The sequence below is a fragment of the Larimichthys crocea genome, chromosome VIII (genome assembly GCF_000972845.2).
Source record: "Larimichthys crocea isolate SSNF chromosome VIII, L_crocea_2.0, whole genome shotgun sequence".
NCBI classification, from domain to species: Eukaryota; Metazoa; Chordata; class Actinopteri; family Sciaenidae; genus Larimichthys; species Larimichthys crocea.
In genome coordinates, this window is record NC_040018.1 from 4,262,850 (window position 1) to 4,287,025 (window position 24,176).

The 24,176-nt window shown below is 40.8% G+C and overlaps 1 protein-coding gene across 1 annotated transcript in view; it reads left to right on the top strand.

Annotated features, from left to right (window-relative positions):
- The first annotated feature begins 9,782 nt into the window (after nucleotides 1-9,782).
- The window catches only part of LOC104920623 (gonadotropin subunit beta-1), a 117,214-nt gene continuing 102,820 nt past the window's right edge, over nucleotides 9,783-24,176 (top strand). Inside the window, exons 1-2 of the mRNA XM_027281719.1 lie at nucleotides 9,783-9,989; nucleotides 14,957-15,176. The gene's annotated coding sequence lies outside the window, so the exon portion shown is untranslated. The remainder of the gene's footprint in view (nucleotides 9,990-14,956; nucleotides 15,177-24,176) is intronic.

A 24,176-nucleotide genomic window follows, 5' to 3' on the forward strand; every position in this document is an offset into this window, starting at 1 on the left:
TAAAGTAAAAAAAAACACATCCCGGGAACCAGTGGCCCTTACACAATTGGCACCAGCTTACAGGTGCATTAGTGTATTAACCCAAAGTCAATTCCCCTAATGTCATTGTACTGCGGTGATGTAGATTTGGGATGTGAGCCATATTCTTGACAGCAGCTGCTGCTGCTCTGAGTTTATTACCTATACAATGGCAGATGTATGGCCCCGTAATGGGACTTATTCTGCTGTTCAGTGCAAGGCCAAACTCATCTGACCTCTTGTATTGTGGAGAGTGACTGTGCATCAGTGTCATTGCTGCGAACGGCAGCAGTTACAGCGTGCAAACACAGGGAGGCAGCACCTGCCAGGCTTTCACTGCCACACACACACACACACACACACACACACGCGCGCGCACACAACACCACACTGATGAAAACAGCTGGTGAGAGTGTGTGCCTAACAGAGGCTGTTGAGGATTACCCCTCTCCGAACACATTCTCTTTCCTAATTCAGAATGTCAGAAAAGCTTTAATATATATATTTTTTAAGTTTGAGGGGTAATGAGGGGTAAAAACTTATTTTTAAACATGCACACAATCACAAATATCACCTGGATATTTAACTTCACCTTTAGTGAAAAACAACTCATTCATCCAAAGAAATTTTTCGCGATAGAACACGCCGAAAGAAAATCAAATGTGCGACCGGTCAGCTCACAGCTACAGACTACTAATTGGTTTCCATCGGGACTGCTAACGATGCAAATGAAGCCATTTCTCAGTTGTAAAAAAAAAAAAAACATTTCCCCCCTCTGTGTAACAGGCACACATGGTGAAATGAAACAACAAGGCATCCATGTGTGTTGTCACAGTACCCCTCGAAGGTGCTCTCGCAGCACACACCTCGTGAAAGCTGAGTCATCCCTGGCAAAATGAGCCTGTGAGGATTTTTTTATTTATTTTCTCATCATAGGAGGGCGGGAGGGGATTCAGCAGTTAACGTTTCCATTGGAGTGAAAGTAGTTCAGCACATGGCAATTTTAACAGGGCGCTGTTCCAAGGAGCAGACATCTGTGGAATGCAAGTCGCCTGCCCTGCTCTTGACACAGTCGTTGCCTCTTGCTTGTTGCCTGCGTTTGACTTAAAATACATGAGAGAAATGACCAGCCTTTTGAACGACCAGTGTGTCCCCACCCTGCAGATGAAAGCCCGTAATAAATCTCCCCTCCTTCATGTCCTCCCCTGCGTGTTCTGCTTGCTTACTGTGACAGCAAGCTAACACAAGGGGCATGTTAATAATGCCCGGTGCATGACATTTCCAAAATATCTCCTCCAATATTTTAAGCAGTTGTCCATTCAGTGCCCATGTCACCCACTGCGCTTTGGCCCTTTCAGGAGAGAGGTATGCTATTTTCAACCTGGTGGAGCAGAAGGTTGTAGACTCTTCTCCCTCCACCTTTTTTTTTTTTTTATCATTTCCTGAGAGGTGATGTGATTTCTGCTCCTATGCAGGATAAAACAGACAGCAGGGGAGCTGTGTTACAGTTTGTCTGCAGCTGGTGTCAGGAGGAAGAACTTTATTTCCCAGGGTCATCCAAGGGTACAGAAAAACCTGCCTGTGTCGACTCTGCTGAGGTTAACATGTTATTTTTGGTTTCGCGTTGGTTACGTTAATCACGAGCTAAAACTGGTCCTGTCTTCGCTTAGGGTCGGCTAAAGGTTAAGCTCATCGGCCATGGTTAAGTTTAGCGTTACCTAAAAGGAAGTGAAACCCCAGAGACAAACCTTGAGGTGGTTCCCAACCTGTGGGTCAGGACCACAAATAGAGGTCGCATGAGGGGTTGTGATGCTTAACAGCAAAAGACAGAAGAAACCATAACTAGACAACTTAAGATTATGATTATTTGCTCTAATTGTTGCTTTATTTCATGCAAATTACTAGTTTTTACCTTCATAGAGCCCAAAACTACTCTTTAGCTTTGGGTACAGATATGCAACCTTTGACACAAGCCTGCAAATAGATGTTGCATTGTTTTCAAGAGGTCACAACTGAATCTCCTGATGATCTGTGTGTGCACGCGACATAAAAAGTGGTGTCAGGGAGGCGGTTGCACTTAATTCTGCAGACAGAATATTTCATGAAGCCTCTCAACCTTTTTACAGCTGTGAGCTGTCAGCCGGCTAACCCTGTTGCTGTTACTCCACGCCGTGAACACGAGCGATCAAAGACATAATAGTCTCTTGTGTCTCGCTGTGTGTGTGTGCGTCCTGAACGTCTCTGCTGCGAGCACAGACGTGTAAGGTCATTTCATTTTCATTCCAACGCCTCTGGTGTTTACATTGTGTATGTATGTGTGTGCGTGAGAGAGAGAGAGAGAAGGGGAGGGGGTACAAATGTAATCTTGAGTCTGTAGATGGCAGCAACACTCTTGGCCAATCGGTTTCAATAAAATGGAGGAGAGGAAAAAAAATGCTTTTGTCTTGGCGGTCAAGAGCTGTCAAGTGAAATTGAAATTAATTGGAACAATCCAACCTGAAAAAAAAAATCCACTGTAATTGTGAAAATAAATGCGCTCGCTGCCAAGAAGAGTTGTCCTCCCTTTGTATACCTGTGCATGCATGCATGCATGCATAGTGACACGGTCATATGGATGTTTATTAACATGCAGAAACGTATTAATAAAATGTGATTAATGCAGAGTAACAGCTTCTACTTCACCCACATGATGATCATGACTCTGGGTCAAGGATAAGCCTCATTATGCAGCAGAAGAAGCCAAATCAAATGTTTTATTCTGCTCACTTGGCCGTGCTGTAAATTGACTTTGCTGAACGTGATTATATATTTTTTTACACACTTCTCAACAGTCTTATTAAGCGCTGACTTCACATATTTTTTGGGGGTGTGGGTGTGTGAGGAGGGTGCTGATTATGTAAGTCATTTACATTTCCTCCAATTTGGAGAGTGACTGGCTCAGCGAAGTGAGAGACTTTGAGTCTCAGTTTTCGCTTTCAAGCTCCCCTCAGACTAATACTGAAGAGTTGTGTGAAATAAAATCTCTCGCTGAGCCGCCTCTCGGCTTTTAGGAGACGTCACCGGTGCATCTGTTGTAAAGAAGGAGCGACTATGAGAGGACGCACATCAGGGTAAAGCTCCTGTGTGCTGACAAGAGCCTCACATGCGGCTCTTATCCCTCCGCATGCGGATACAGTACCGTACACCACACGCGTCACTCCGTCTGCCACTCACTTGCTCACTCAGGCTTACTTCAGCCCTCGCACGCTCCCCGAGGCGTAGCGCCTTAACATCTGGCTCTCCCATCCTTTTCTCTCTTCTGGGTCACATCTCATTCAGGCAGAGGAGATTCGTAGTCCTTAGGTGTTTAGATCCTCTCCAAGGTGGTTTGACCAGCTGGCTTTTGATCCTCTAGGGTGTTGGAGTGTATCTGTTTGACAGCAGTAGGGAGGTTGTGTATCCCAAAGGATGGCAACAGGGTTGCAGCTGTACACATGGAATCAGGAGGAGTTGTGGAAGGCATGATACTACCTTTTTTGACAGTATAGTGGATGTCATATATTGCCTAGGTTTCTGAAGAGCTGTTTTGAAGCTGAAAATCTGTGCCCCTGGCTCACATCTGTATCAGCACCCACCTGTCAATCAAAGGCAGCCACACTGTTAATCCTGCCTTAGTATAATCTGAACAGGTGAGTTGTATATAAATTCACCCTCAGTACAGTTGTCATGAACGGGGAAATTAGCTACAGAGACCAAAACAGTTTTTTGTACCAGGCTGTAAACATGTTTATTTCTGCTGTGAAGTTGGACATTTGAACATGGGGACTTATGGAAGACTGACTTGTTCTGAAGACAGTCTCAAGTGGACGTTAGAGGAACTGGCACTTCCACATTGGCTTCACTTCACAGCCACCCAGGTTATAGCTTGGTTTTGCCAGCACACTCTGTGATTTTATCTTGTGAACGCAATAACCTAAGAAACAGTTAATATTCAAACAACTTCCAGTGCAGAGTACGAATATCGTCCACATATTATGTTTGGGAAGGATGTGCACATACTTTATGGTAGATGCTGTTAGAAATGCTTTGAGAAACAAATCTCTACATGAGAAATGCCATGAATTAAAAAGGCAACATGGTTTTGTCTAATTTACGACTGAAACCTGACTACGTGTTCATTTCAAACCTTTATTTTACTTTATTAAAACTAATCTTACCATCAGATCATGTTTCTTTGCATAAGGTCTGAAAATTAAGGCAAGGAACTGAATGAAATCTTGACAAAAGAGAGCTGCTTCTTCAGTTTGAACTCCCTTGCTGAAATAATGTTAATTTGACCGTCATATTAGATTAAGCTGTTACTTCTTTGCAGAAATAAGAAAGGCTGTGAATTAAAAAGAAGACATGGCTTCATTTGATTTCTCACTGAGACCTAGACAGGAGGGAGATTATGTTCATTTTCAGCTTCTTTTCCTGAAGCTAATTCAAACTGTCATTTCTCTGCAGAAAGGCTGACAAAACTGATTTCTCTATTAAAATAGTGTAAAAGGTAATAAATTAAAGGGAAAACATCGTTTTCATTAGTAGTATAGGAAGTATCCAGATCATTTTAAAAGTTAAAGTTGTAGTACCGCCCTTCTATAAAACTTTACTTGTCATGCAGGATGACCTGTATGTGCTGTATGATGATGATCATTATAGTTTTTCAGAGCTCTGAGCTTCCAGTCTGGACAGAGTCACCTAAGAGGACAACTAGCTGCATAGTTCTAGGTAACAAGAGCTACAGTTGGCAGCAGTTCACCATTTCTGGGACTCTTTTAGCTCGGACACCCTGAACACAAACATTACACCTTATAATACTGCACAATAAAGACCAACACTTTGGTTTAATTTAACACAATAAGCAGTGTCCTAAATAAGGGATTTTTGTTTGATCGCTCTCTTCGTTTGTCTTCTCTGCTTCAGCATCCTCTTTGGTCTTTTTACTTTTGTCATTATGTCATTATTATTATTATTATTATGTCATTTACATTGCCCACTTGCACAGCTCCGGTTCTGGCACAACACCAGCCCCACTCGCTACCAGTATTAGCCCGCGCCCTGGGCCTGAAAACCTCCTCTTCGTGGTGGTCTAAAACACCTGTGGTACAAACACTTACACTGCCCCAATGCAATGAGCTCACAGTCTGGGTAGCCCCGCTGAAAAAAACTGAGCTAACGCTACCTAACAACAGTTTACTGTATATCAGGACTCTGTAAATCCCAAAGAGTAGCTGGAGGACATCAGAGTGAAAACCAGAAAACATTTTCTCTATAAAACATGATCCAGTTTTTATCAAAAGCAGTGAAATATTTGGTGGTGTGTGACACAAAGTTACATAGTGCAGAAACAGACGTTCACGCCACAGAGAGGGAATGATGCTTTAAGGTCACCAAACTGAGTGCACGTTTGTCTTTTCTGGGCCGACCTTCAGTCACTCCCAGCGGACGGTAAAATAATGTGCAGTGTTTTTCCATTTTATTCTTTAACGTGGACAGAGAGTGAAGAACTGGATTCAGTTCAGTCCTTTTGAAAATTATTTATTTTAATATGATGTAATGTTTGTTTTGTTTGAGGGAAACTTCCTGGAAGCCAGCAAGTATTGGACTGGAACAGACTCAGTCTGGCCTTAAGTTTTTACATTTTTGTCCAAGTATTGTTGGAAGTGGACGTGTGCGCACAGATGATGGTATAAAAATTGTTCATGTTTAAAATAAACTGTTGGACCTAAAGAGTTTTATAAAAAAAAAAAAAGATCAAACAAACTGTTGTGTGTTATTCAGTCTGACTTAAGTGAAATAAATGACTAAAACTCAAAGAAATTAGGCCAAATTTGCAGTATTAACACTTTGCATGGATATTTTTGTGTACGATAAAAGTTAAATGATTTGGCAGTGAGAGTGATTACGCAAACACTGTCAACGCGTGCTTATGACGTCTGTACTCCTTGTTGCTGAGGCCTACTCCATCCAACATTCGCACCCTCTTCCGCTCTGGAAAACCAATTATTACTGGTTGATGTGTAACCACATTTAAAAACTTTGGTTTCTTGCAAATTATGAAGAGATTTACTTGGCAGTTATAGGCTTAATCAGCATCGTGTGAACTCATTTTGCAAGCAGTTGAATGTAACAGATGTTCATTTCTACATAAAAGTCCTGCACTCCAGCTTAAATTAAATAATTTAACTGCTTAATATCACTCCAGCAAGTTGGTTCAGCTGAATACATTTTTTAGATTTCAAACCCATTCGTGTTTTTTGGTAATTCCTCCGTTAGTGTACTATGTACTTCTCGATGTAGTGCGCCAATTTAGAATTTTTTCTGCCAAAATATAAATATAAAGTATATGTACACCTAAAATGTGTATATTGCGGTATTCTTTGCAGCTGCCTCAGCACCAGCTTCCACTACGAAGCCAAAACGTCCACTCTAGGCTGGCTATAGAACCAGTCAATCTCCAGAAGTCCCCATGTTAAAATAACCTCACGGCAAGACAGGTAGGTGCCGTTACAGATGGCTTGTTTGTGCACTCTGATATTCACCTCGCCTCAGGTCCATCAATGCTCCGCGTTTTTGTCCTTTTTAAGATTAGCCAGGAGGCAGAAGAGGCTGGGCTAGAAGAGCCGCCACACTCTGAGCTTCTCAATGTCTCTTCAGAAACCCGTGAGCGACGTCACGGATACACCATCCATTCTTTATACTGTCGATGGTGTGAACTCAAAATAGCAAGTGTGAGAGTGAAATTAAGACGCCTATTAAAATAATTCGACTGAGCCAGTATATTCTTTTTTTTAAAGGTGATAATGGCATTGCATTAGTCAGCACAGGCTCCTTTTGTGTCTGTGTGGGGTTATATATATAAATATATAACAGTTTAAAATCTTTTAAATGCTGTAGGTGCACTTGATTTATCTGTTTGATAGCATCTCGACAGTGTTGAGGGTCAATGACTCCGAGCCACAGCTGATTAGAACCACCAGGGGCATTAAATGTGCATTAAAAGATTTTCTAAAGTGGATAATAAAATGCTTATCGACATGCTAGGATTAGACCACAGGGTGAGATGAGGATGTAGATTTATTTTTGTAATATCTCAAACTTTCAATCAGAAAATGTGCTCGTGCAGGTAAAATCATAATTAAAGGTAAGATCACAGACACAGAAAAATACAGAGCATGTAACACGAGCTATTGTGTTATTATTATTGGAGCTTTGAGCTCTGGGTGCACCTGCACTCAACGGGTGCTTGAAGGAAGAGGAGATAGATTAGTTTTACCTGTCCATGATCGTCCACTAATCAGATGATCGGTGGTTCAATCCCCAGCTGCTGCAGTCTGCATGTCGTAGTGTCCTTGGGCAAGATACTAAACTCCAAATTGCTCCCTATAGGCTGCGCCATCAGTGTGTGAATGATTAGCTCCCAAAAACCGATGAACAGTTGGCACTTTGCATGGCAGCCAATGCGGCAGTAGCTCCGTCCATAGGGACTTGGCTTGTGAACCAGAGGGTGGCCTGTTCAAATCCAGCATGGACCAAAGTATGGAGGGTGGTTGCTGGAGAGGAGCCAGTTCACCTCCTGGGCACTGACTTGAGCAAGGTACCAAACCCCTAACTGCTCCCAGGGTGCAGTTAGGGGTCATCACTCATCACTCCACCATCATCACTCATCACTCCACCATCTCTCTACATTTGCATCTCTATAGGATTTTGTGTATTTGTTGCTGTGTATATATATGTAAAAAGTGAGTGAAAAAAACAGTACAATCCGTTTTCTTGTGTATTTAATCCCTGTGTTCTTTGTTTTCACTGTCAGTTTGTCTTTGTTTCACGTTCACACGTCCAAGTCTGGTTCTGACTACTTCTTTGTTATGTTGGACCTTTTCTGTTTCATGGATTTTGCATATAACTTGCTCCTTTGCAGATTTGTTTGCCTGTTTGGACTGCCCTTCTTGGTTTTTGACTGAGCCTGCCTGACTACCTGTGAACTTTGTACATTCAGTTTTGCATTAAACCATCCTTCTGCACCAGTTATACCTCTGTAGTCTGTGTGCCGCTCCTATTCTTTGTATTCCTGGTTACCCTACTTGAACTTTGGAACATTTTCTCTTTGATTTTTCTAACCGATAAGTAATAAAGTCAAGTTTTTCTGCTCTTCAGGAGGTAACTGCATTGGGATTAGGAAATTCTGATGACTATTTTATTGGGAGGGACTCTCAGGCACACAGACTAAAGATGAGTCTCTAATCCCTGCTCATTTACAAATCAACATAAACTGAACTCAAACGACACTCACTGTGCACACGTACAGTATGAACTCTGATTAAGGTAGTTAAAGTATTATTAAAGTAACCCAATGTGTCCTCCTTTGTAAGTAAAAGTTCTTAAGCTACTGTAATTAATAATTTTACAACATAAGTATTAAATGACAATGTGAAAGGAGTCACTCGTAGTGATGAACCTACAGAAAATTATCACCTGAACCTGCAGCTCTTTTCTACTTTATGGAGCATTAAATTGAGTTACAGATCATTGTTTGGCCGTCCAGCCACAACTTTACTTCGTTGGTTTGTTCTCACTGCTCTCATACTTTGTTTTCAGCACTGCAGACAGCTGTTTTCAGAGGCAAAGCTCTAAAAACCCACTGTACACTCCCTGTTCTGTTAGCTGGTGAACATAGTGGAGCATTTTAAAGAGCTGGATATTTCTCTTGGGAGTTGGGAAAGATCAAAAAGATAGTGAATATTAGACTAACGTGATAATGTTTCTCCGGAACTGCTGGATGCGTAAATAAGCAAGTGTCCACCAGATCAGTTTAAAATCTGATAATACAGTAAGTCAATGTGACAAAATTGTGCAAAAAAGTGCAGTTTTATTGAAAGTTTGCGTAGAAATATAGAAATATTATCAGCTAAATGTACTCAACTGTACCAGTGCTCTGCTTGGTCAGTAGGATCCCAGCAGACGGAAGGAGACTGGACAAGGGCAGCCCAGATCTGCCCTGGATGATCTCTGGACTCCATAAAGGAGGTGTGAAAGAAAAGGATGATGGCAACACCTCCCACTGTAGTACATGAAAACCTGGGAGCACTGGGCAGCTCATGCGGGGACTGAACTGCTCAACTCACAGTGTGTGAAGAAGCACTGGCGGATTCGCCGCTGTTCTCAGAAGACCAAAAGAACTACTAGGCTACAATTCAACCAGACGACTCAACTGTTCAACATCTCTGCACATGGATCCGAATCATGCCATTGTCCCCAATTCAGACATTTGTCCATGTTTGTTATCCACTCCATAATCTAATGTTTCTTCCATGTCTGCAGAAAAAGATCAGTCCTTCCATCCACATACTATCTTAATTTTTCAGAGTCAGAACCTCAGAGATCAGAGATTGCCACATAAGAATAGATGGAGGGTCTCCCCCACCCGCTTCCCTATAATGGCTTTTATTGCCTGCATTAAAAGCGATTGACCCACTTCTTTATGTTGTTTAAGAGAGTCAGGGACATTTCCAAGCAGACACAAAAGTGTATTTGCTGATACCTGTTGACCTATTGCTGTGCTGATGTTTACACATACTGCTCTCTAGAATAATGTTGCATTCTCAGTAAACAGTCTCCTCGTGAGTTCATAATTTCAATCACTAGTTTTAAGCTTCATTCCAAGCAGCATGGTGTTCATTTTAAAGTCACAGTCCCATTCAGACTAAAAACAGACAATAAAGCACAGCACATTTTAGAGCGTGGCTACCTTCACTACCAACCCAACACACCTTTTTCAAAATGGCAGTTAGTTGGAAGTTTGAAGTGCTTACATTTCACTCTGCTGCTCTCATGGAGCATTTGATTAATAAGCTAACCTGTCAACAGCTTGACATATTGTTAATTGGTTTATTAGAAATATCATTTCAAGGTGGAGATTTTCTCAGGAGCTACAGAAACTCTCCATAAAGGTAAGCAGCTACGGATTGTGTTGGAAAATATCTGCTTTTGCCATGGGTCATTTTAGCTTTAGATGTGCTGTTGGTATTATTGCTGGCTTTTTTTTATTGGCATCTGTTGTCTGCTAAATTCAGCTTTTATGCTGTTTACATAATGTAAATGAATTTACTAGTGCTGTCAAAATTAACGCGTTAATTTTGTCGATTAATTTAAAAGAATTAACGCGTTAAAAAAAATTAACGCAATTAACGCGGTTTTGTTTACTTCCGGTGGCGGCCGCCATTTTGGATGTGGCAAAGTAGAGCTTTGTTTCCCAGATATATTAGTGTGTGTGTGAACGGGTGTATAAGAGGCATTAACTTAAAGCCCTCACGGAGACTGCGCCCTGGGCCGTCGCCCACATTGCCCATAGCTAAAACCGGCCCTGCTTGTATTAGTTTACGGGCAGATCTGCCACATCCAATATGGCGGACACGGTAACGTATCGCAGCAACGGACCAACCTGCTCAGTGAGGCGTCTATGTCTATATGTCTATGATCTATCCTAACTAAAGGAGAGTCTATGTATATGTCTATGATCTATCCTAACTAAAGGAGAGTCTATGTGTCTATGATCTATCCTAACTAAAGGAGAGTCTATGTATATATGTCTATGATCTATCCTAACTAAAGGAGAGTCTATGGCGGAAAGATGGATAAGGACTTTTAGGGGTAACATTTCATTTTAAAAAGTTGCCCGATGGCTCCTTGGACAAAAACAAGGCAATTTGCACAGTTTGCAAAGCCGAATTTAAATTCCACAGAAGTAACAGGACTTTAACATATCACCTCAAAGCAAAACACCCAATCTACACTACAGGAGTGTGGCACTTGTCAGTATATTTCCTCATTCTGGCTTTTTTCTGTTTGCACTGTGCATATGTGCACCTTAAGCCAATAAAATGAATGAATTTAAATATACCTTCTCTGTGTTTATTCTACATTAATTTGATCATTTTACATAAATAAATATTCATTATAAGCTTCAGTCTCAGAAAAATGCATTTAATTTATTGATACATTTATTGATAGATTAATCACGATTAATCGCGATTAATTACAGAATTTTTTGCGATTAATTAGTTAATTTTTTTTAATCGATTGACAGCCCTAGAATTTACATTGGTCTTAATTTGCATTTCCTATAGAGGCCGAATTCATGTTGGTTGATGTTTGGTATTTACAATGCTGTCATGCTGCTGTGAAATATGAATCATGACTCATAAAGATGATGTTTTAGGGAGTTTCTTAGCCCTGCAATTAAAACCTCACTTCAGTAAACATATGCCAAAAGTAAATACTCAATATGGTCTTTGTGTTGCATTTTTGTGCTGCAGATGTTTAAAGTAGAGATCATTTTAACTACTTTATCTGTAATTTAATCCAGTGTGGATTGCATGGAGGTCGCCAAATGGTTTTGGCGTATATAATAAATAACATATTGTGGCAAGCAGTACAGAATGAGAAAGACAAGAGGCAGCTCTCAGCGATGTCAGTCCTTTAATGACATTTAATACAAGGTATTGAGTACGTGGACACAACCCGTGAGGAAGGGTTTGAACTGGAAACCTGCTGCGAGTCGACAGCAATAACCATAACTATGTTAGCAGGCCCAGTTACCTCAATAATATGTAAATGGATCATGATTACTTTGGGGGGCAGCAACTGTAAAAAGCTGAGAACCATCTACAGCAATGCATCATATCCTTTCATCATTTGTTTGTAGCGTCACTACACGGTTTCCAATGGACAGGAACGGTATAAAAATGTGTTTTAATCTAAAAAAAATGACTAGAAATTGTAGTAGAGTAATATTATAAGTAGTAGTATAGTGTAGAATATAAAAGTATATTATTGTACAAAATGGAAATAGTCAAGTAAAGTTACTCAAGTTTGTACTTAAATAAATGTATTGAGTTACATTACACATTGTATATTGGCTTTGTTAAAGTGTTTTGGCTGTGCGCTTAAACACATCAAGTATTTCAATTTTAATTTGTATACCTTAATAATTATTGAGCTAATATGTGTCATCCTGCTGCGGGTGCATATCAAGTGGACTGTTTGATTTTGATTTATTTATGTGAGTTTATTAGTTTGTGTGTGGCCAGCAGGATAATGGCCACATGTGGATGGTGATGGATGGATGTTGGTTGGTGTCCACTGAATAGACGGCGTTGAGCTCAAAAGTGAAAGTAGTAAATTAATTGAAATCAACACAAATCAGATGAAGTTATCTGGGTTTGCTAATCAAGTTATAGTTTTGATTACGATGGGATTTAATGATTTGAAGATAAGGTGTTAAAGTGGCAGCCTTGCTAATGTGACCCTTGTTTTAATCTGATTCATATTATTCGAGCGTGTAAATGTAAAAATCTAAGCGAGAGCCTTGTAAATGCTCAGTATATTGCCTCACCTGGTTGTGCCTCCCTGAGACTTTCCTCCTCCCTCAGATTCAGTCAGGGTGGAATATGACAGTGCATAATATTTCTGCAGTTCTTGCTTTTTTCTTTTTTTGTTGTTGTTGCTGCTTTTTTTTTTTTTCTTATTCCCTGCATGAGAAGCCAAAAACTGTTGATGGGCTGAAACCTCCAATCTCTGTGTATGTGTCATTGTTGGGGAAAAGAGATAGAGGTGTGGGTGCTGATGGTGTTTGTGTGTGTGTGTGTGTGTGTGTGTGTTTGCTGGAGGTGGGGGGGTTGTGAGTTGCTGGGGCGTAAAAAGTCCACTACGATTTGTGACCGTCAACTCTGTGCCTGCCTGTCAGTGGCAATCCACCTGCATGCTGCACCAAAGGGCGTGCATCTGCTAAGCAGGAACCTGAACGCCTGTTGCTCCCTCTGCATGGCAGTGTGTGTCTTTGTGACAGGGAAAGTTCAGAAGAGGAAGCTTTGCCTTAACCATTTACCCGTGGCAGCCCAGGGGGCTCCTGCTTGTAGAGCAAGCTCATCTGCTGGCTGACCACTATTAGCTGTATAGCCAATACAGTGTATGTTATTTAAGTGACAACACTGACTGTGGGTGTGACAGTAGGAGTCCATAATAGACACATTTCAGCAGGAACTGATTAATAAAAATTGTCTGCGCCTTCTTCATCATCATATTTCACGATACTTCATGAACAGAGCTGATACTGAATGACATGAATTAAGCAATATCACATGAAAGGGAGTGATGTTGTACTGAATATCAGTTGTAGGTAGCCGGAGATAATCACAGTGTGCCGATATTCAGTAGAACAGCACGCCTTGAAGTGTGATATTGCTTTTATACAACAGTTCTACATGCAGCAATTATTGGTTTCCAGTAATAAGTATAAACAGATTGTTTGTGTAGGTCCACACCACTGCTCAGCTGTTTTGTATCACGTCTGCTGACAGTCGCTTTGGTGGACATATCAGTCTTTTTCTCATCTGGACGTTCTGATTAAAAACGTTAAATATTATCAGAAGGAAGCAGGAAATCACTTATACACTTTGTCTTTATGGATCACGTTGAAGCCGAATTAACACAAAGTTCGTTGGTATGTGACGTCTGTTATCTTGCATTTCTAGAGTTATGTGATTTAACAGACAATTAACGGACTGTTAAAATGTCATATTTCTTAAAGGGAGTTTGGTGCAGGGAGCTTTAGTTTGAATTCAAAGTGCAAACATGTTTGTTTTTTAGCTAACTGGTAAGTATGGAAAGGTTGTCTGACGTTGACTGCTGTTAGTTACTGGTTTGAATAATGGTTATGTATGGATTACTGATGGTGGCTGATCAGATTTATTATCAGTATTCAATTACTAATGGTAGTATGCAGTAAATGGTTGATCCTTGTGTGTTTAAACTACTTTAAATCTTTAAATCAACGATTGATGATGATGACTGCTAAACGGTTGTTAGGTCTGTGAAGCATGCAGTTAAAAGTCTCAGTGCTGTTACGCTTTATATCAGCACTCATTGAACACCTCTTGTTCAATCAAATTACTCGGTTGGAGCTAACTGTGTAAATCGAAATAAAGGCTTTACTATGCTTTTTCCATTCACTGTAGAGAGTTTGACACATTTTCCATGCAGAGACGTGCAGTGAGTTTTCTCACTGTTCACCTTATTCTTCTTCTGTTGTTTTGGACGAAAAGAACCAAAAAAATAAAATAAAAACTCGCGTACTGATGCCACAGTTATCTCCGTCGGTCATGTGACAGATGCCTTGCAGGTTCTTGCAGTTGATTTGAGAGGATTTGTGGATTCACTTTAGGTAAAACAGCAGGCAGGCATGGAGACGGGCATCAACATTTCCTCTCTCTCCACACACGCACACGCACACGCACACACACACACAGGTCCTCTCCTCGGCCAGTGCTTCCTTTCCACATGATTCATCTCTCTTGACACACAGGTCATCAGCTCAACATGGTAATGAATGAATGAATCCCCCAGCATGCCGAAGTAAACGGCGATCACAAGATGGGCCCAGGATGTCTTAGTCAAGCTGTCTCTTGCATTAAGGTTATATAACTGAGGGAGCTGAAAAGGACGTTTGCTCGCTCGCGCGTCTGTGTGTGTGTGTATTTGGGTTAAGTGTGTACATGTGGGTGCGAGCTCGGTTCCTTTTGTTCACAATTGCATTCTGACTTCGCTCTTTTGAGGATTATGGAGGTGGCAGATAGCTTCAAAGAGTATCGTTTCCAAAGGTCATTATGAGTTATTCTCTCTCTCTGTTTTTTGATCTTACACAAAATAAAAGACCTTTTTTCTGAATCACAAAATCTTGATCAAACCTACAGATTCTACTGTGTCAGCCACCTAAACCATCTGCACCACAGATCGAGTTGCTTGATCAGTAACTGCCTCTCCAGTACGGTTGCACCTCACCCCGTTATGGCTTTATTTTGAATATTTTGTATCAATCCAATTATTTTTTTTTTGCTTTATAAAAGTCTTTCGTTTGTAGATCTCAAAGGGCCCAGGCCAGATGGGCTATGTAGTCCCTCTATTGAGTTCTGGATCTCTTCCCAGTTGGACATACCCAGACCACCTTTCAACTCGAAGGAGCAACGGCTCTACTCCAAGCTCCCTCCGGATGTCCGAGTTCCTAACCCTGTTTCTGAGGCTGAACCAGGCCACCTGGTGGAGGATTGTATCCCCAGATCCCACTTCCCCACAACAGTCAGGTACAGCGGATACTGCAAAGAGATCAATTTAACTTAAAAATGCGACTGAAAAGACTGATAGTGTTCTCTCTTGACAGAAAACTGGAGAATTGTTCAGCACTTGTGAAGTCCTTGTCACTTCGTAGGTCAGCTTGATGTTCCCCAATGTGTCAGACTGTGTTCACATCCCATTAACTCTCTGTTAAAGTGCCTCAAACCCACAACAACACCTCCTGTGTCCTGTTTATTTTGACTCTAAAGTGTGACATGCAGTTTTTATTTTATTTTCTTACAAAATTTTAACTTACTTTGTCTGAAAACTACATGTTTTTCCTTATTTTTAAATCTTGTGATATTACGTAACAAACAGGAGTCTGTGTCTGTGGGTCTGCCTCGGCTCAGTGTGCGGCAGTAGGTGGTAAAGAGTTTGACCTGCTGTAATTTAGTGAGTGTGCCTTTTTTTCCCTGTTGTTTAACATTACAATTCACTATTTTACATCATGATGTGTTCGTGCAAATTGCACAAACACAGCCTGCCAGCTCCTGGAGCACTGACAGTATAAATATGGGCATCATATCTGTGACCACAGGTTTCTGAGGAAGCTCAGAATATGTGGCTCTGGCAAAGATTATCAGCACACTTGAGGCGCGCCAAATAATGCTTGCAAACAATCCACCTGTAACATCATCAGTTTTAGGAGCTAACCATTCGACGCATTCACAATTTGGGGTTGAGTATCTGCAGACCGGAGGAGCCGGGGGTCGAACAGAGGTTGAAGCTGAGTTGCTTATTGCGTAAGCCAGTGCAATGCTTCCTTCCATCTCTTTCTCTCGTGGTCATTTTCATTCTGTTTTCTCGCTATCTAATAGGAAGCTCTTGAGTCACGTGACTGCGTGTGAATGCAGTCAGCGTGTGCATGTTTGTTTGCTGCCCCGGTCGCTTCACTAGCTGGGGGGGTTCGAAGCTGCCAGCTTTCATTGCATGTAGGAAGTGTGCAAGTGAGAGTGATGTTAAGGGGGGAAAAGCCCAGAACAGAGGTTTGTGTTCAAGTGTTTGTGTGGGTGTGAGAGAGAGAGAGGGTCTAGTGTTAGACTAGTGTTCAGTGGCTCTGTGGAAACAAGATCACAGTTTCCCCAAATTCAATTTGACTTCATTCCTGGACTCTAAACGTGTATTCTGGCTCCGTCCAAACTGCAGCAGCAGTATCGAGTCCGCTTCTCGTGTTTCAGACAAATCTGCGGTGAAAGCAGCTTTCAGAAGGTTGCACTCGATGGCTCCGCGTCGCCCACTTTCTTTCTCTCTTTTTTTTCTTTCAGCCCAAAACCGTCACTCTGTCAGTCACGCTCACTTTCTGCAACAATTCCCGTTCCTTCTTCCACTCTATTGTTTATGTTCACTTCACTCCATCATTCTCCGAGTTGGCAGCGATGAAGACAGTGTGCTTTTAGAGAAGAGACTGGAAGGAGTGTGACCGAAAGCTGGATTGGCAGATATGAGCCAATAGTCGGATTCTCTTATCCCTCTGCTGCACATTTTTAAATTAAACTCTCACCAGGTGGCATGAAGGGATCAGTCCACTTTGTTTTTCTTTTTGAACAATTGGCACACGAGCACGTGTCTGTAGATTTGTCCTCCATCTCTCTAAGAAGGGATGTCTTTTTCTCAACCAGTATGTAGCCACCAGTAACTCTTTCATGCTGACGATACAGGGTTCTTATTCTCTGTAGCTGTTTGTTGGTCTGATGTAACAGGGCTCAGAGATGATGGGACTTTTTCATTTCGTCATCGCAGGAGAAGCAAAGGCGTTACTAATAACATTAACAATGTTTCAGTAAGCCATGCCACTGTGACAGTGACCCAGAATGCACAATGCAAGGACCTACAGTCATGACATAGTACAAATTATTATATGATAAGATAAGATAGACTTTAATGATCCCACACTGGGAAAATTCACATCACAGCAGCTCATATACACAAGGTGGATAAGAAAATACCCATAAATAAGAAATATATAGAAGAAAGTCATGAAGTCGTGCTGGTGTTAAAGAGTCTGACAGCTGTTGGAATGAAGGACCTGTGGTAGACTTCCTTCTTACATGGTGGGAGTAGCAGTGTGTCGCTGAAGCAGCTGTTTAAGGCCTCCACAGTCTCATGCAGGAGGTGAGAGGAGTTGCTCATGATGGATGTCAGCTTTGATAACATCCTGCTCTCCCCCGATTTCCTCTGTGGAGTCTAAGAGAGCAGAATGATACAGAATGATTCAAATGATACAAAGGAAGGTGTAATTAACAACAAAAAGGTGTTACCCGCTAAGAGTGAACATCAATTAGATTATTTAGTTATTCTTATTGATACTAGGAATGCCGTAGTCTGACTGATACTGATCGATTTTTGTTTTGTTACAGCAGTTTTAAAAAATCAAGTACGTTGAAAAAAATCTTTCTTTTTAAACAAACTGTTGAGAAAGTCCTTGTAGTTTTTTCCTTTTGTGACTCAGGAGGTAGAATGTGTTGTCTACTAATCAGATGATGTCAAAGTGCCCTTGAGCAAGATACTGAACCCCAAATTGCTCCTGAAGGCTGCACCATCGGTGTGTGAATGTGTATGAATGGTTAACTCCCAGAAAACTGTGGAGCGACTGGCACCTTGCATGGCAGCCAATGCCATCAGTGTATGAGATACGTAGTGTAAAAAAAAGACTAGAAAGGCGCCATATAAGTACAGTCCATTTAGCATTTACTCTCCTTTCTTCCTCACCTTGATGAACACATTACCCAAAACATAATATGCCAGGGAAGTCTTAATTTCATCCAGCATGACTGGAAATGAATATTTATAGCAGCTGGGTTTTGACTGCTCTGCATATGCTGTTTATTTGTTAGCTTCGTAGCTGTCTTGACTCATTTTTCTTGACTATTCGACCACTTATTTTTCCAAAATGATCAGTGACCGATCTGGGCATCCGTAGCTGATATTAAAGTGATATTAAATGATATTGATGTAGGCAGCTCTACTTACAAAATATGGCAGAAATTTCCTATAATTTTAATAACTATGTTCTCAAAGAATCGTTACCTTAGAATGAGCCTTTTATATCTCCAGGCACTGTGGGTCCTCTTCCACAGAGTCCATCATGTTTTTTTTTTACAAGAGTCCAGAAAGGACAAACTAAAAACTGGCTTTTTTTTTTTTTAGGTCCTTTCACACATTTCATGCTCACTTCATGCTAGGAAGGAGAGGGTCGACGCCACTAGATGCCACTAAGTCCTACACACTGGTCCACGATTTAATTAATTCCCTACAATGATTACCAGCTTCTCACCTCACTGTCAAACGAAGCAGCTCTAAAAAACAACTTCCAGGTTTTATCTGACCTCCTTTTTTAAATTGCTTTTTTTTTTTTTACTGCCTTTAATATTCGTGTGTAATTTGTTGTTGTTGTATCTTGGGTCTTCTTTGAGCAGCCTCCTCCCCCATGTCGAGCAAGAAAATGACTTTCTGGAGTGCACATTGCACCGAATCATTCAGTCATCAGTAAAGCGGACTCACACGAAGACATGCGATGTATGTATGTATGTATGTACACAGCGCCTCGGGGATGCTTGCAACAGCATGTTTGTCATACATACACATCGACATCCATGGACTGCTCATTATGATAATTCATTGGTCCTGAAATGAGAGTGTGCTGCTCAGATCCTGAGGCTGAGGCTTAGCGTGCCTCTCTCAGCAGTTTAATGTAAGTTTTTCTGACTCCTTGTAAAACATTATGCGCTGAAGGACCAGCGGGTCAACCGCTATGATATTTTTAGGTTGAGTCAGTCTGGAAGTTGTGACTTGTTTTCTGCTTTCGAATCAGCTAAAAATCCACTTTCTGAGAGTCGTAATGGGGTTTCATGTGAGTTTGATTTCAAACCAGAAAGATGAATTGATTTGAGAGTTTTTTAACAAAAGGCCAAGGCATCAAATTAAAAGAAAAAATGTTATCACAAGTAATATTTCCTCTCACGATTCAGCACTCAGGAAATGAGGACGGGGAAGAGAAAGACATTTTTCACTTCTTTGAAATTAGAAGAAGCAGCCACATGAATACACTTTGACATTTAGAGGTGAATCAGATTTCTACTGCAACCTTCAAACTCACCGAGGAGCGCCGCGATCGACCAAAAACACACACACACACAAAACACATTTATATGCAAACATCCAGCAGCTTTATGTGCACAAACAATCACTCAACCCTGATTCAACAGAAGCCTCCTTGAAAGAGCAGTAGGCTATTAAATGAGTGTAATTCAGAACAAGCGGATGGGAGCTGCCAACTAATGATATCTATTTAATTTTCTCCAAGCCTGGGTGCTCAGATGTAGGTCAAATGGTGATTCATCATGGAATCATGCTTTCAAAAACAAAACAAAAAACCCGACAACATGGAGATGTTAAGCGTGTGGGAGCTGCATAAGCCAATGCAATGCCTGCTTCCATCTCTTTCTCATTCTCTCTCTCTGTATCTCCCTCTGTCTCTCTTGGTCATTTTCATTCTGTTTGCAGCTCAACGCCCTCACCATTTGTCCACACGACTCAGCGCAGTCATCCTATCTGCCTTGACAAGGAGGGTCTTGCCAGACGCTCATTTGGAAATGGGTTAGGGCTGCATCAGTGACTCAATTGAGATGCATCTGAGGATGTTAGTCTCGCTCTGGGTCGCTGCAGTTGTGGCTGACGCGGCTGCGGCTTCGATCCGAACGGAGACTGTTTTTCTTTTTCTGTTTAGACATGCTCATTAACGTCGACGTGACGTGACAGCGAGGATAATTTGCGGTACTATTTTCTACACGCTTTGTTCCCTGTTGTGCTGCGCTGTCAAACAAGTATTTATAATCAGAGTAGTTGTGACGGTGGAACTTTTCTGAACAGTAACATTCGTTTGTGTGTTTTACGCACAACCTTTGACCAACGTTAATATCCGTGAAGCTTTAGGTAAAGGTCTTGGCGATGCGAGATGTTTGAAGCGTAAACCCCCCTACAGTACGTACGTACCCACACTTCTAGTCGACTGGACCAATTTAGTTCCAGGGCAGTTTTATCAGGTTGAGTGCCAAGCAGTGATGTAACTAGGAGCTGACCTCACTAACTCTCAGTGGCAGGGAGGGAAGCCTACACAAAAAACACTGAGCTGGATGGGACTTGACATCATTGTATGAACCTGTCAAAGCGAACTCTTTACATTTTCAAGGTTTTCAGTCAGTTCTCACCATAAAAACATGATTCAGGGTGGATATTTGGAGTATCCACCAAACCCATACTGTACAATTCTTCTGTATTAACCGTGTGCAGAGAAGGCCATGATATATATATGTGATACATGTCTGTCTCTGAAATAGGTTTGGTCTCCTCTCCCCCGATCTCCAGTGTAGTGAACGTCGTCTAGATGGATGAAAGCAGTCCAGAAAGTTATTGAAGTTTTAGTTACGTTGTTTTAGATCATCCTTGGTGAAACACACCAACGATTAAACATCGTCAGAAAGAAGTGTGTGTCTCACAGTGTGTTGCCATGATAAAAACAAAGTTTTCTTGTGATCCATCTGTATGAAAAATGTCATTTTAGTGTCACGTTCACTTCGCTGCAGTGGTCAAACTCTCGTGACACAGATGCAGGAAACTGATTTTGGTGGTTAAAGTCAGTGTGACTTCACACACATATTTGGACATACACTAACTCTGACTACATCTCACACAAATCTAATAGGATAGAATTGTGACATTTTATATCCCAGAGGTCATGTGTGCTGCTAAAGATGTTGAACATGGTGGTAATCAAATGATTTCTATTTTTGAATTTCTTCTTCACTGGTCTTGACAGACATGGGCGTAAAATGCAACCTGACTGGTTGGTGGAGACACAGCCACAAGGTGGTAATTCTAGTTTTTCTGTTGGCCTGTTGGAGGATTGATATAGAGTGCTGGTTATAACTTTAGGATGCTTGTTTATCAAATGAATAGGTTATGCCTGTTTTAAAATATATAGTATCTGTATTTGTAACCCGAGAAAAAAAAAGAAATGTCAAAGTTAAAGAAATCCTTTTCTTTAATTCCTTTTAAATCACATCTGTGGTTTTGTACAAGTACAGACAGAAGTAGCAAATTCCAGTTATCGATTTTCTTCATTGCAACGAGGAGAAACGCAGAACGGAAAAGTCAGAGCATATTCAGAGCTTGGGTTGAGCCATCAAAGTGCACAGGGGGGAAGCTTGACCTTATTGCGCACATCAGTGACAAGAGTTTTTTCATGTCAGGCGGTGCCTACGCAAACATGTATCACTCATTGTTTCACCACCACCAGATATCACGGACGAGCAGTGCTGATGAAGCCTGGTGATCGTGACTTTCATTGTTTTCTTAAACTGCTGTGTGGATGCAGTAGGACTTTTGTGCTTTGTGTTTAAGACAGGTGTTTTAAGGTACAATGGGACTCTTTTACTTCTTGTATTTGTGAACGTATACTACTTATTAAGTAAAGCAGAAATGCTAAGAGAAATGTCTGTGAAAGAAATGCCAGCAACTCAAAGAGCATGATGATCTCCAGGGAAAGATGTTTGAAAAATATGCTTGAAGAATTAATTTCTGGTGACTTTACTTTATCTGTAACAGTGGCACGCCATGCTGTTGACAAAAAGAAGTGCAGTGATGTGTTCAAGGCCTCGAAAGCTGTTTGAAACTATGCCACCATGAAAAGCTTTTAAAAAATGGAACAAACATTTGCAGAATCTTATTTTTTAATCGCCAGGATTCATCTATCAATTGACTAGCACTGCTCAAAAGCGACTGTAGTCTGTGTTAAATTAAATGTAGCTAATTTAATCTGATCTGGTGTTGGATGAACATTTGAATGTCAGAAAGTATTAACATCTTCTTATGTGAAACAGGTCTACCTGGTGACATATAATGTTGGTGCACACCCTCTTTGTTTTTTCTATAATATGAGAATTAAAGTGTTTCCTTACACATTCTTTACAGAACGTAGTTTTGTAACTGATTACTCATTACAATCTAAAGTTTTCAAGCTCTCCTTCTCTTCTCCTCGTTGTTCTGATGGTCTTGTCATGTCAAACTGTAGAGCTGCATGCCTGCTACTCCATAAGAATAATATACGCTCCGATGAAAGATGACAGGTATCAAATGAAATGCTGCAAGATGATATATGAATTAAATGCAGTGTGAAATTGAACAACTTCAAACAGAAATGACTGTAGTTGTTAATCAAGATGGATTTAAAGAACCATAACACAGTCTCTGAATATCTTTAGCCCTGTTAAATGAAATAATTAGAATTTACATTTCCACTCTTGACTCTGAGTCTTCCAGGTTCTCCCTGGTTTCCATTTATTTCTGTGCAATATGAAAAACAACTTTCACACTCTTGAAAATAGCTCGAGGCAATCCATCAAAGTGAATATCAGGTCTGGTTTTCTTGTTGTCAAAGTTCTTGCTGTGTGATAAAATAACTGCACTTGGAGTTGCAACTGCAACATCATGTAATAATAATGAAACCTTGACAACAATGAAGGCAGACTTAAGGCAGCACTGTGCTGGAAAATAACTAGTATGTCTCATGTGATGTCAGTACAACAATCAGAATTCAAACTAGGGCTGTGCAATGTAATAAATACTATTTATATAGCACCTTTTAAAAAACTGAGTTAACCAAGTAGTTTGACAGACAGGCACAAAGAGACAAAATGACAACAGAGAGCCAAACAACTGCACGACAAAAAATTAAAATGTAGGAGCAAGTTAGGGACATTGAAAGAGTGTTTCAAAAGCAATAGCCATTAAGAAACATGACAATAAAGGTTGTTCAACTCTTTGTGTCTTTACTACAATGTTAGGTTTTTAGACGACACTTTGCAAAAGACACCACATGGAGGAGATTGAACGTGACACAGAACAGGTGATCCTGAACAGGGAAAGGACTCCGACCATTCGAGACAAAACAAGGAACTTATATCTAAAAGGAACGCTGCATCTGTCGCAATGACGTGATTTAGGTACGAAAAGTCTGACACCACGTACCACGAAGCGGTACTTTGCAAAGTATGCCGCAGGCTGGATCCCACAATCAGTTCAAACGAACCTCTAACCACCTAAGTAAGAATCATGCCTGGAAGAGTTAGCGCCTCATTGACTGCAGAGGCTCAGCTTCAACTCAATGATATGTATTGTGATTTGGATATGAAATAACCTGTATCTAAATATGAGATTCTGGACCTATTACACTGCCCTAAAGAAATCTGTTCAATTTGTTTGTCGCATATAATCATAAAAGAACAATTAGAGGAAAATGTATTGTATTCTTAATTAAACTAAAAAAAACAAACATATATGAAGACAAACAAGACGAAGAAGAAGATGATGAAGAACAAGACAACTAAGAAGATGGCAAAGAAGAAACAGTACAGTAACAATACTGGAAAAGCTTGTTATTGGACCTTGAGATTGGAAGATTGTTGAGTTATCACAAAGTATCTAAGCTTATAGTATACATAGTCAAATATATGTAAAATAATCTGATTGTTTTTATATGAAACTCCCTCTCTGTTCTCTTCCTGTTGGTGTTTCTGATGACTCACCCTGAACTCGGCGATACACACAAACTCCAATAAAATGAGATTTGGGGCGACCAGCTCAGCCCATCCATCAACTGCACTTGACTATTAGCTCGAGGGTTGTAGCAGTCGGCAGAGCGAAATCAAGAGTTGGAAAGTGTGTGTCGGGAAAAAATTTTATTTAAAGGAAGCGTTGTTATGCTCTAATTTATTTGTTTCTCCGTCGTTCTTAATGTACTGCTCTATTGCAGTAAAGTGGGTGTGGGAGATTTGGGTAAATGCCAACAGTCCTCTAAAGGCAACATGGATGGGAAGTCCTGCAGTAGTCGCTCTACAATATGGAAGAAATCATAACAGCTGATTGAACTTCATTGCTGATTAACACTGTGCGATGTGTTTAAAAGCACCATA